Below are 15294 nucleotides of genomic sequence, written 5' to 3' on the forward strand. Positions count from 1 at the left end.
GACATTACTTGGCTTTTAAAAAAGCATTTAAATTTCTTGAACAAGTTTCAGTATTGTTTTGGCCATTTTCTTTAAATAAACATGTTTTCAGCAGTCAAATGAAGAAAGAAATTGGCGGGAAAAAGAGCAGTATATTTAATAAGATTTCTCCCAAACACATTCAGTGATAAGATTTCTTATCGCTTCACTCTCAATTAAGAGATAAGAAACAATGAATCCACTAGTAAGATTAATGATAAACTACTATATTAAGTGTTCATCAGCATCACAAAAAATAATAACCGGTCTTTTCCACAGGGCCTACAATTTTGACTTCATTTTGATTATAAATTTCTCATATGCTAGATGATAACACGTTTAAATACGTCTTTAACGTATGAAGACACGTTTAAAAACGTCCGGCTCCTAGTCGTAAAAGATATCAGTATAGACTACAATATTTTAATTACCGTTGGAAAAAAGTATAGTAAGATATTATGACCGTTCAGGAAGACGTACACTATGACGTACCTATTGTAACGTAGGTCTGGCTATATAAATCTCATGTTATCCAAGAAGTTTTATTTTCTATACCAGCACAAGCCAAAACAAGAAAGAAAAACTTAACCTAAGAATATTCCATAAACACAACAAACAAACAAAAATGTTTTCTAGCATTGATCACAAGGCTGTGGCAGCACTACTCCATGGCCAAGGATGCGCTAACAACCTCAAGACTCTACCGCGAAATCAGCTCAGTTTCGACAGAACAACTGATCAACACCATTCTTGATTCGTTCTCACTTGCTCTATCTTTCGTTGATTCTCCCATTCCTCCACCACACCATGAGTCTTCTTCTCAAAACATGGCAGGTCTTGTGCCCCGAAGATCATCAAAGAAGTAAGTTTTTTAACAAAAATCTAAATGAGATTCTAATCAAAAGTGAAGTAACAAATATTTTTATATGTTATAACTCTTACCATGCAAGCATCTTCTATATTTTTGATGAATCCTCACATACAACATTGCAGAAAGTTTTGTGGAATGAAGGGTATAGAGAATTACAGAGACGACTCCCCGAATCCACGCCCAAATGACGGCTTCACCTGGAGGAAATATGGACAAAAACCCATTAAAGATTCTCTGCACAAGAGGTTAGTTTATTAGAAAAACACGAAAAAACATTGCATTGGCTCTGTTTTAAAAAACAGAGTTAATGCTCTTCTCTGTTCTATGAAAGACATGCAAATGAGTAGCTGTTTCTATCTTGTAAACTTTATGATCTGAACCGATTGATTACAAGAAACTGAATCGAGAAACGAATGATGAAGAAAACGAAAAAACAAAAGAGAAAACAAGAGACACCACGATTTACGAGTTCAGGATCCTAGCCGGATCCCTACGTCTCGCCGGAGTTAAACCACTCCGGAATCCACTAGTACTATGAATCACCAAAACCGTTTTACAAAGCTCTCGATCTTTCTCTCTCTCACCTTGATTCAATCTCTAATCTCTCCGATTAAGATCTAACCACCTTAACAACCTAAGGTTAGAGATAAGATAGAGATTACAATCGAAGAAGGTATATAAGGACGAAACTACCCTCCACCCTTGTTATAACAAACTACGATCGTCCACACGCTTTCTCACGTGCCTTCTTAGAGCTTCATGGTAACCCTCTCATACACCGAGAGTCTTCACCATAGTTAGTAACTTCTAAAGTAGAATCAGAGTCATATACCACACAATTCTCCACCTTGACTCAGATTCTCTTCCTAAACATCCTCTTTATCCAGTAATGAGCTTAACCACTCGACTTCTAAGTTTAACCACACACCTTAAGAACTTCACCGTTCTTCTTCTAAGCTTTACCGCTTCACTCTTGAGCTTTACTGCTCCACTTTTGAGCTTTACCGCTCTTCTCTCGAGCTTCATCACTCAATGATCTGTAACCCAAATATCAGCAGGATTGCACTCTATAGCAATCTTAACAACCTTCACCAGCCCTTCAGAAATAATATCTCTGATAAAATGCAACTTGATGTCGATATGCTTGGTTCTCTCATGATGTACTGAGTTCTTTGCCAATGCAATTGCACTTTGAGAATCTGAATGTACCTCAACAGTCTCTTGAGAGAAACCAAGCTCTGCAGCTAAACCTTTAAGCCATATAGCTTCCTTTACAGCCTCCGTCAGAGCCATATACTCAGCCTCCGTTGACGAAAGAGACACCACTCTTTGGAGTCTCGACTTCCAGCTAATTGTATTTCCTCCAACCGTAAACACATAACCCATAGTGGACCTTCTTGAACCGCTATCACCAGCGTGGTCTGAGTCACAATATCCTCGCAAAAGAAAATCTTCTTTCTTCCTGTAACACAAACTCTTCTTCTCAGACCCCCTTATGTACCTCAAGACCCATTTAGCTGCCTTTCAATGGCTCTTAAGTTGCTTACCCATAAATCTGCTTATAACACCAACCGGATAAGCGAGATCTGGTCGAGTGCCTATCATCGCGTACATGATACTGCCTACGGTGTTAGCATATGGAACAGCTTTCATCCGATTAAAATGCTCCTCATATTCTACATCAGTGGCAGCCTTCAACTTAAAATGAGCTCCCATGGGAGTTTCCACTGATTTAGCTTGATCCATGTGAAAAGTCTTCAAAACTTTTTTCACATACCCTTCTTGAGACAAAACTAGAGTACCTGCAACACGATCTCTCACAATCTCCATGCCCAATATCTTCTTAGCATCACCTAGATCCTTCATGTCAAATTCTAAACTGAGAAGTTTCTTTAACTTAACCACATGCGACTTACTCACTGAAGCTATTAACATGTCATCTACGTATAACAGCACATAAACATAGTCACCATTATCCAGTTTTCTCCAGTAAACGCAACTGTCATAAGCACTCCTACTATAGCCTATTCCCTTCATGAACTCATCAAATCTCAAGTTCCACTGCCTAGGAGATTGCTTGAGACCATACAAAGACCTTTTCAGAAGACATACCTTGTCAGGATGATCCTCATCAACAAACCCCTTTGGTTGTGCCATTAAAATCTCTTCATCAAGAAAGCCATGCAAGAATGCAGTCTTAACATGTCAAACTGAACTACCATTGAGAGAAGATACCTGATCGATACATGCTTTACCACCGGTGCAAATATCTCCGAGTAATCAACACCCTCTTTCTGTGTGTAACCCTTTGCAACCAATCTTGCTTTAAACCTCGGAGCCTCAACCCCAAGTATTCCTGGTTTTCGTGTAAAGACCCATCTACACCCAATGACTTTAGCTCCTTTCGGTTTATCTCTGAGATCCCATGTATGGTTCTTCTTCATTGAAACCATCTCTTCTCCCATAGCTTTGTTCCACTTCTCCCGATCCGGATCCAACAATGCCTCTCTATAAGAACCTGGTTCCGATCTTCCTCCATCCTCAATAAACTATTCATAACCAATCAAGTTTGACCCACTGTACTTTCTATTAAGCTTGATTGCCCTTCTACCCCTGTCTCTAACCAGCTGATAATCACTCAAATCCTCTCCATCTGACTCAACTTCACTTTCTTGACTTGTTACCTGAACTGTACCTGGAGACTGTTCCTGAGTATTATCTTGACGAACGGTTGAGACCTCCTTAGTATTATTTGCTTCATGACTTGCTCCACCTTGATCCTTAATACCAGAATCTAAACCCAGATTTTCTAAGTCAACTTCATGTATCTCCAGCTGAGAACCATTCTTAGCATCCTTGTACATCACCTCTTCTCTGAAAATCACATTCCGACTAATAACACACTTGCCTTCTTCTGGAATCCAGACCTTGTAACCTTTTACTCCTTCAGGATACCTTGTAAAATACCCTTTCTTTGCTCTAGGATTCAACTTACCCTGATCTGTATGAACGTAGACCAAGCAACCAAATTTCCTTAATGAACCTAAATTTGGTAGTCTAGATGTCCACCTCTCTTCAGGGAGATCACACTCAATAGCCGTAGAAGGAGATCTATTAATCAGATAGACCGCAATAGAAGCAGCCTCTGCCCAGAACTTCTTCTCCATCCCACTTTCACTGAGCATACTCCTCACTTTTTCCATTATAGTTCTATTCATCCTCTCAGCAACACCATTCTGTTGAGGAGTATAAGCACAAGTTCTGTGTCTTACAAGACCCTCATCCTTACAAAACTTATCAAAATATTGATTACAGTATTCCAATCCATTATCAGTCCTAAGCTTCTTCACTTTCCTCTGTGACTGAGTCTCTACCATCTTCTTCCATTCTACAAACTTATCAAAGGCCTCATCCTTTTTTTCAGAAAATAGATCCACGTCTTCCTCGAAAAATCATCTATAAAAGATATGAAATACTGACAATTTCCCAATCACATCGTATTGTGTGGCGACCCCCATAAGTCCGAATGAACATAACCCAACTTCTCCTTGGTTATATGCTGACCAGTCGAGAAGCTCACTCTGTGATTCTTTCCATAAACACAATCTTCACAGAATTTTAATTCCTTGATCACATCTCTTTTTAAACAACCTTTCTTAACCAACACTTCAAGTCCCTTCTGACTCATGTGACCCAAACGACTGTGCCAGAGAGTCGTCTCATCCTTAGACACTTCAGCTCGCTCTGTCTCTCCCTGCAGAATGTAGAGAGTTCCTCTCTTGTGACCTCTTACGAGTGTAGAGCAACCCATGATCACCTTAAGTACACCATTTTGTGACTTGAACCAACACTCCTTGTCCTCGAGAGTGCCCAATGATATCAAGTTCCTCGACATAGAAGGGATGTACCTAACATCTGTCAAGACCACACAAGTGCCATATGAGTTCCTTATTTTGACATTACTGATTCCTTTTACCTGTGACATTGTATCATTCCCCATCATAACAACACCGGAATCTATCTCCTTAAACTCAGAGAACCAATCTCTCCTTGGTGTCATATGAAAAGAACATCCGCTATCAAGAATCCACTCATCTGTTTTACTCTCAGATGCGACCAGACTTTCATCAAGCCATAAGAACCATAGCATGATTGATGTCTCCACCTGATTTAGCCATTTCGGCTTCTCCTTTGTATGATCCTTGAGTCTTGCCTTTATTCTTCTCAAGCCACTTGTAACATTGTTTCTTGAAATATCCTTCTTTACCGCAAACCCAACATACTCTCTTGCCATCATTGGACTTAGACCGAGATCTACCTTTTCCTTTGTTAGTCTGACCGGTATACTTCTCCTCTGATCTCCCTCTAGCAAAATGACCCTCAGCTACTGATTTAATGTTCTGAGAAACCTCTCTCTCCTTGTCACGAGCTGCTACCATAACATCATCTAACCGAAACTTCTCTCTACTAGTACTATATTTCAAAGTTTCAACCAAACTATCAAATATTGCTGGAAGAGAACTTAACAATATAATCATATGTACCTCATCCAAAACCTCGATCTGCAGATGATTTAGATCCACAACAATCTTCAAGAAATCGTCTATATTGTCATCAATCCTCTTATTATCTTGCATCTTAAATGTATAGAAATTCAACTATGAATACACCCGATGCGGAAGAGAGGTTGGCATAAACATCTTCTCAAGTGTGGACCACACCTCTGCCGCAGTTTTGCATAGCCCGATGTTCCTCAAAACCTTATCCGCGACATTCAAGAATATAACATTCTTCGCCTTATCACATCTCTCCATCCTCGCGGCTTCATCCGCATCTCGCTTCTTTTTATTTTCTGGATCTTGTCCCTCTTCCTTTGTAAGCGGAACCAACGGAGGTTTTTCCACGAGCACATCCTTCAAACCGATAACACTCAGATGCGCACGTATCCTCGTCTTCCACAGAGAAAAATCTTCCGATCCGTCAAACACCGCAATTGGAACACCTGACATCTCCAATTCACCTCTGTGCACCTAACCGTACAGCTCTGATACCAATTGTAGACTTTATGATCTGAACCGATTGATTACAAGAAACTGAATCGAGAAACGAATGATGAAGAAACGAAAGAACAAAAGAGAAAACAAGAGACACCACGATTTACGAGTTCAGGATCCTAGCCGGATCCCTACGTCTCGCCGGAGTTAAACCACTCCGGAATCCACTAGTACTATGAATCACCAAAACCGTTTTACAAAGCTCTCGATCTTTCTCTCTCTCACCTTGATTCTATCTCTAATCTCTCCGATTAAGATCTAACCACCTTAACAACCTAAGGTTAGAGATAAGATAGAGATTACAATCGAAGAAGTTATATAAGGACGAAACTACCCTCCACCCTTGTTATAACAAACTACGATCGTCCACACGCTTTCTCACGTGCCTTCTTAGAGCTTCATGGTAACCCTCTCATACACCGAGAGTCTTCACCATAGTTAGTAACTTCTGAAGTAGAATCAGAGTCATATACCACACATATCTACTTTAAAGTCGTGATAGATTAAAGCACGATATTTACAGGTGTTACTATCGATGTACCTATGCAAAAGAACAAAACTGCAAAGCTACAAAGCAGGTGCAACAGATCAAAGATAGTCCTCCAGTCTACAGAACCACCTATGTGGAAAACATGCGTGTAAGGATTTTGTAGTTCATGATGATACATATGGTGCAGAGATGATCCAATTTGACAAAGTTGTGTCTGAATCGGTTATGCCTCAACTCGCAACAATTGACCACCAAGCAATTACATTGGAGGAAGATGACACAAACCATATCGTGAACCAAGAATGTGATATTAACGATTATTTGTTGGATGATGACCGATCCTGGGCTAATCAATTTCCCCCATTTCCATTCGGAGACCTGATGTTTTCTTGAAAACATTGCTGCTTTTCATTAGAACCTTTTCGAGGTTTGAACAACCAAAACTATCAAGCTTGCTTTTTATGTTCTCATTGATAGCTTCTTCACTTCTTTTCAGGTTATTTTGTTTTTGTAATTTAGATTCATATCATCATATGCGTCACAGTTGCTTACAATATATTTGTGCGTAAAAGATTTGTTGTTTCACTGGTGTAGTATATACAATATTTAAAATTTCTACGGAAACCGTAATAGAAAAAGATATATAAATATATAGGCCCTGATTGGTAACCGCTGTTACTTTTGACTGTAAAGACTTTGACTTAAAATTTTTAGTCACTAATGAATGCATTGTTTGAATGTTATTCTCTTATTAATCATGAATTTCATAAACTCTTTTATAGTATTATTAGTGATGATGATGAAAAAATAAAATTTATTATTAAAATAGATCTTAAAACAAAGAGAAAAAAATAAAAATAATTAATTTATAATAATAAAATATGTAAAATATTTATATATACTTTTGTAGAGCTTTTAAATATAAAAGGAAGAAAAAAACGAATGCTTTAAAAATTGTTTAGTTTTAAAGAATGAATTTGAGGCTTAAAAAAAAGGAAAACAAGGAAGAGAAAAAAAAAAGAGACTTTTAAAACTTAAAAAAAAATAAAAGAAAAAAATGTGTGATTGACAAAAAAATTGGCTGTCAAGACTTTAAACATTTTTAAAGTTTTAAAAGTGTGTTACCAATCAGGGCATAGTAAGAGTGTTCCTTTATATCAGGGGTAACCTATCCGTAGAAGATAATAATTTCAAAACTATGAACCAACTGAAGAACAAAACTATATATTTTTTTTTGTTAAAACATAATTTGGCTGTAATTGGTGGCAGCTTATTGTTTTTGTACCATTGAGAAGAACAAAAGTATAATTCTGGTTTTTTTTCTTAAAAGTGATTCAGTTTTCTTCAACTGTTCATTGAGTAGTTTTGTGCAAACTTGCAATGATAAAAACAAGATCTTTAAAAGTTAAGACGTGAAACTAATTTTTAATAACTTTATGAAGGAAATTGTAAAAGTAACAATATAAGTATATTAAAACGATACACCAAAACTGTATGCCAAAAAATATATATATATATATATATATATATAACAATATTGTCAAAATCCAATCTTTTTATAGATAAATATGGGTATGTGACCTATGTCTAAGAAATTAATGAAGGCTATATTTATATATGTGGGCTTATCAAAGATAGCTTCAGTTTTGAAGTTGATATCATACGGTGATTCAGATGTTAATATTGGTCTTAAAAACCTTGTTGATAAGTCTCTTATCCATGTAAGAAACAATAGTGTCTACATGCACTGCTTGATACAAGAAATGGGTAAGGAGATTGTCCGGATGCAATCCAAGAAGCCTGGAGAACGAGAATTTCTTGTGGATTCAAAGGATATTTGCGATGTACTTGAAAATAAAACAGTAAGTATTTTAGTGATCTTGTGATATAGTTTTTTTAAAAAGTATTAATATTATATCTTGACTATTGATATTATTATAATTTCAGGGGACTACAAACATTCTAGGTATATCACTCAATACAGATGAGATTGACGAGTTTCATATATATAAGGACTCCTTCAACGAAATGCGTAATCTTCGTTACCTAGATATTTACAGTAAAGATAGGTACAAAAAGAAAGAACTTAAATGGTATTTACACAATAGTTTCAACTATTTGCCTCCTCAACTTAGATTATTGAGGTTGGATGGATATCCCAATGAGATTTATGCCTTATAACTTTTGTCATGTATACCTTGTTAAGCTCCAAATGCAAACTCGAAAAACTATGGGATGGAACTCATGTAAGTTTTTTAAATTTGTTATTTCACTTATGATATCTAACTTACTTATACTTCAGACAATTAAACGGCTCAAGGACATAGATTTGCAAAGATCTCGGAATTTTAAAAGAAATTCCAGATCTCTCTATGGCCACCAATCTCAAGAAACTAAATCTCTATAATTGTTCGAGTTTGCTGGAGCTTCCTTCCTCTATTCAATATCTCAATAAACTGAAGGTCTTGCTTATGAGAGGATGCAAAGATCTAGAAACTCTTCCTAGTGGAATCAACCTTCTTTCTCTTAAAAGATTTGATCTCCATAGATGCTCAAAGTTGCAGATGTTTCCTGATATCTCAACCAACATCTCAGACCTTGATGTAGACGAAACATGGATTAAAGAATTCCCATTCAATATGCCTCTTGAGAAACTCACAGCTTTTAGCATATGTAATATAAAGAGTGTGATATCGGGGGACACAGTGCAAGTGCGTACTAAACCTTTTCCTTTTTAGTTCACCTTTTTTTTATCTAACATTTTTATATACAATAATTTTACATTTTTTTCTGCCGCTTACACCTCTCATGACCATGTTGTCTCACTCTTTGACAAGACTATTTATCTCGGATATCTCAAGTTTGGTGGAGCTTCCTTCCTCTATCCAAAATTTCAGTAAACTTAAGCATTTGTGGATTACAAAATGCGTAAATTTGGAGACTCTTCCCACTGATATCAACCTTGAATATCTTAGAGAGCTTTATCTCACTGGATGCTCACGTTTGAAGAATTTTCCTGACATGTCAACCCACATCTCATCACTATATCTAGCAACAGGATTGGAGAGGTTCCTTGGTGGATCGAGAAATTGTCTCGCCTTGAGAGCCTAGAGATGAATGAATGCAAGAATTTAGATCGTATGTATCACTAAACATTTCTAAATTGAAACGTCTTGGAGATATAACCTTTTCAAACTGTAGAACGCTGAATCAAGTTAGGTGGACTGATAATCCATCTGTGGTGGCAATGACAAACAACGTCCGCCCTGAAGACACTACAAGAAAACACGGTTTTTCCGACTACAATCGGCGACTAAAGTCGTAATCGTTAAATTTGACGACAATTTAGCCACTAATTGGCGACTGTTTTGTGACTATTATGATATAGTCGTATATCAGTCGCTTATTTGCGACAAAACAATTTAGTCGCTAAAATAGTCGCTAAATGGCGACTAAATAGCGACAAATTAAGGAAGTTGTGAATATTGTCGTCAAACAGTCGCCAAATAAGCGACTAATGCTGTAGTTGCTAATATAGTTGTAAATTTGGTGACTATAATGCATTTTCGGTGGGTCGGAATTTTGTCGCAAAATAGTCGCTAAAAGTTGGTATAAAACACGTTTTTAGCATTCCGGAGTAGGTGTACCAGCATTTGGTGACTACGTGATATAGTCACTTTATAGTCGCTAAAAATGCCTATATAAGCTGAGCTCACCAATCGTTTATATCACTCGCATAAACACAATACAACACAAGGAAAAAAACGTGATCATAGAGATTTATAATAATGTCAGGAAGTTACGATTATAGTAATTTCCGAGAGTGGATGTACAAGAGGATCGATGAGGTGATGGAAAATTTTACAGAAGAATTCAGAGCCGAGATGGAGCAGTTCATGCAATTTGCAAATAGCCAGCCTTTTGCACAAGAAAACGGGGGTAAGTTTTTTTGCCCTTGTAGTAGGTGCAAAAACGGGAAGCATTTTCTAGGGACTAGAATTTGGAATCATCTTTTTAGTTATGGGTTTATGCCAGATTATTATGTTTGATATAAGCATGGGGAAGAAATAAATATGGATATAGGAACGAGTACTGTTAATCCGACATTTATTAGTGGGAGTGAGGAAGTGGGTAATGTAGTAGAAGATAGATATGTGGATATGGTGAATGATGCATTCTTCGATCCATCTCCTTCTTCCTCAATCTAACCCTAGCCCTAAACCTTCTTCGATTCTTCAATTTCGATCCATATCCTTCTTCCTCAATCTAACCCTAACCAGAAATCGATCCATCTTCTATGTCGTTGAATCCTGCTGTTAAGAAAACCAAAAAGAGAAAGGTTGCACCCAACCTTTCTCAGAGAGCCGGACCCTCTAACCAACCCCCACCCGTCGTTAGAAGACCCAACCCTCTTCCACCTCAGTACAATTTCACGCCAACGGCTCGAATTCCTTCCCCGTTCACGNTTCGATCCATCTCCTTCTTCCTCAATCTAACCCTAGCCCTAAACCTTCTTCGATTCTTCAATTTCGATCCATATCCTTCTTCCTCAATCTAACCCTAACCAGAAATCGATCCATCTTCTATGTCGTTGAATCCTGCTGTTAAGAAAACCAAAAAGAGAAAGGTTGCACCCAACCTTTCTCAGAGAGCCGGACCCTCTAACCAACCCCCACCCGTCGTTAGAAGACCCAACCCTCTTCCACCTCAGTACAATTTCACGCTGATGGCTCGAATTCCTCCGCCGTTCACGCCAACGTCTCGAATTCCTCTGCCGTTCACGCCCCAAGAGCAACAACATTTCCGGAACTTCCCACCGCCACAGACGCTTTTCCAGAACTCAGCCAATCAAGTATCCTTTTGAAAGGTTTTTCAAAAAATTGAAAGGAAAAGCAAAGAACAAAAGATATGCGGCAGGATCAATTGTTGAATCATATATCAATGACGAGATTGCTTATTTCTCTGAGCACTACTTTGCTGCGAACATAAAAACAAAATCAAGGTGAGCAATTAAGAGTAACTATTTTTAAAGTGATATTTAATTTAATAGTCATAATAATTATTTTTTTAATTTTATGGTCAGATTAACAAGATTTGATGAAGGTGAAGCGTTTGAATATCATGTCCCTGGAGTACCCTCTATATTTACTCAAGTTGGCCGTCCCAGTGGAGAAATGAATGAAATATGGCTTTCAGGTGATGACTATCGTTGCGCACACGCATATGTTTTACGGAATTGTGACTATTTTCAACCAATTGAGAGGTATATAATTAGTTACATGTCACAAATTAGTTACATTTTAAGATATCTAATTCCACTATATTTTCTCATATACATTTGTGGTGATCTGGTCTTTCTATATTTAGTATGTTCGAGGATTATATTTCGGCAAAATATCCAGGACTTAGCGAGAAAGAACTTTCCTTGAAAAGAGCTGATGAATATCATTCATGGGTTAAACAATATGTATGTTAAATAATTTTTCGTGATATACCTTTTTTACTTATTGTTATTATTTAAAATAACGGGACTTATATGCAGGTTACTTATTGGATCGCCTCCAATCCATTTCCTACTTGGGTTCAAGAAATTGTCCATCGACCTTTGAACAAGGCTAAAACATGGCCAATGTATTTTACAAGCGGTTATATGTTTCATACAAAGAATCACGGTGCTGGACGAAAGACATGTAACTATGGGGTCTCTGTTTAAGGTGAAAATTATGTGAATGCATCTGATGCTGCAGATTTCTACGGGACATTAGCTGATATCATAGAACTTGAGCATGAGGGGATGCTTGGATTGAAGATCACACTATTTAAGTGCAAGTGGTATGATCCTGTTATTGGTAGAGGCACTCGCAGAAGTAATGGTGGCGTTGTAGACGTTCTTTTATCCAGAAAGTACAATAAATATGAACCATTTATTCTAGGTATGTATATTAATTTCCACATTAATTCTATATTGTCACTATCACCTTTATATATAATATGTGTAACCTTTACACGTTGATAGCAAAACAGCATCTCAAGCCCACCAAGTTTATTATATTCTGTACCCATACATAAAGAAACCGAATCATTTGTGGCTTAATGTTCTAAAAGTAAATCCGAGGGGAAATATTTCTGGAGAACCAACTCTTTTGCAAACAGAAACTGATGATGTTGTATTGATCACTACAATTGAAGATGTCATAGTAGACAATTTGGAAAGGGGAGACCAAATAAATCTCGATTATGATGTTGCAGACGCGGAACCTGAAGATGAATTTATGTGTAATTTATCGTCTTCGGATGATGAAGAAGAAGACGACGAAGAACCCTGATATGTAAAATAAATTATGTATAAGATATGTAAAATAATTTACTGTTTAATAAACATTTGGAAGACCTTGTTAATTTCTTTAAGATTATTGTTTTATACAATAAGTATAACTTTTTTTTTGTGTCATAAAAAAAAATTAACAATTTAACTTTGGGGTTACTCGAAACCAGGTCTGATGATATTAATCAGGGTACATTAACCATCTGAACCAATTCCTTTTTTGTGAATATAAACAAAACGTATTGCTTATATTGTGTAATACTCCTCTTATATTTTGGGCAAAAGAAATTTGGGCCCAACAACATTTCGATCTGATCCATCAAAATCGATCTGAGACAAACCTATTCCTAAACCTAAACCTAAAACATTCGATCTCTCCTTCTTCCTCACTTCCTCATCTCCTTCTTCCATTAACCCTAAATCAATCCATCAATTCGATCCATCTCCTTCTTCTTCAATCTACCTTCTTCGATACATCATCCTTCTTCCTCAATCTAACCCTAACCTTGAACCTTCTTCGATCCATCTCCTTCTTCCTCAATCAATTTATCTTCTATGTCATCGAATCCTGCTGTTAAGAAAACAAAAAAGAGAAAGGTTGCACCCAACGTTTCTCAGAGAGCCGGACCCTTTAACCAACCCCCACCCGTCATTAGAAGACCCAACCCTCTTCCACCTCAGTACAATTTCACGCCAATAGCTCGAATTCCTTCCCCGTTCACGGCCCAAGAGCAACAACATTCCCGGAACTTCCCACCGCCACAAACGTTTTCCAGAACTCAGCCAATCAAGTTCCTGATCCGCTCATTTCGACACCTGAGGTTCAGAACAATATTGCTCACATGCCGAAGGATCATCGGCTATCTCCAACGCAGCACTCTCATGGTCATAGTCAACAACCGTCTTCTCAAGGTAACAACTACGAGCCTCAACTCCAGGATGAGACGATGCAATCTCTAACTGCCCTGCTTCCGATGCCTGGCCGTGAGAAGTTTACGACTGTTCTCTCTCCCATACCGTTGAAGAAGACGACTTGGTATTGTTTCTAGCTTTGGTTTGATGTAGAATTCGATTTAATTGCTTTGGTTTGGTAAAAGCAATTAGTTTGTCATACTTAGGATGTCTTTGGTTCTCATAGTTTGCGGATTGAATTCTTGTTGCTTTAAATTGGTTTGTTTGATTGAAAGTTTCAATCTCGTTGCTTTCAATCGGTTTGTCAATCTCGTCGCCTTTAATTAGTTTGTCATTCTCGTTGCTTTCAATTCGTTATAGTAGTGTATGTGAAACAATTGATGCAATAGAATCTCTTTAGCATATATTGATTGATTATTTTTTTTTGTTTGCTTTATAACTGATCTGACTAACTAGCATTGTTTACATGTGTGGAGGTTTGATCGGGACAAAAAAGGTCAACTTGTTCGGAAGATTAGCAAGATTCTTACAAACAAATTCGATGGTCCATATTATACTTGGACTTGTGTGCCTCCCGATCGAAAAGACAGATACTTCATGGAATTTGCGGTAAGAATAGTACAATGTAACATGTTTTCTAGTTTATTGCTTGTTTTCACTAACTTCACTAACATAATTCCTTCTCTCTTTTGTTATGTAGAAAACTCACACCTGGGATCCATTGATAACAGGAACCGTTCAAGAACATTTCAACACCATCTGTAACCATCGGATGAAGGGCATGGTTAGCGATGCAAGGACGTCTCGAATTAAACCTTCATGGATTGAAGGTACTCTCTGGCAAGAGATGGTTGATAATTGGGATACTGAAGAACAACAACAAAGGAGTTCAACCTATTCCAAATGTCGTTTGTCTGACCGTAATGGTCTAGGTCCTCACATCCACTTATCAGGACCCAAGTCATATAGAGAAATCCACGATGATCTGGTTAAGTCATTTCTAATTTGTTAGTTACATTTATATCCTTTCTATCTTTAAACACTTTCATAACCATTCTTTATTTTGTAACATTGTAGGAAGAAGAGTTGGGAAGAGAGGTCAGTATGGGTGAAGTTTTTTTCAAAACACAACAAAGCCGGATGGTTCTTATGTGAATGGCAAGGCAGAGAAAATTCATCAAGCTTATCAGTAGAAGTTGCAGGAGAAGATGGCTGAGCTCGAGGCAGATTCAAGCCATTCAGATGGTACTTCACACCGTCGAGAGCTCACCAGCGATGAATGTACTGCCATCTTCCTTGAGGTAAAGCACCATTTCTATTCGATCATGAATTTGTTTTGCTCTTTATTTACAGTTTTTCTTTTTGGTAAAAACAATGCACTGAGAAGGATTCACGAGGAACTCCTTATGGTCTTGGAAGCATTAAAGCTAATCTTGGCAAGGTCAAGCAACGATCACAAACCGAAGCCTTTCTTACATTGCAAGAGCAACTCAAGGAAGCCCAACAGCAAATTGAAATTCAGGCGACTCTCAATGCTGAAGCTGCTGCTCGCGAAAAAGAGACTGCTCTCCTTGTGGCTGAGCAAAAGAATGAGATCAAAGAGTTGTCGTTGATGGCAAAGTTT

General features: G+C 37.6%; 1 pseudogene; it reads left to right on the plus strand.

Annotated features, from left to right (window-relative positions):
* Positions 434–6848, plus strand: LOC104753618 (annotated as a pseudogene).

The sequence above is a fragment of the Camelina sativa genome, chromosome 16 (genome assembly GCF_000633955.1).
Source record: "Camelina sativa cultivar DH55 chromosome 16, Cs, whole genome shotgun sequence".
Classification (NCBI taxonomy): domain Eukaryota; kingdom Viridiplantae; phylum Streptophyta; class Magnoliopsida; order Brassicales; family Brassicaceae; genus Camelina; species Camelina sativa.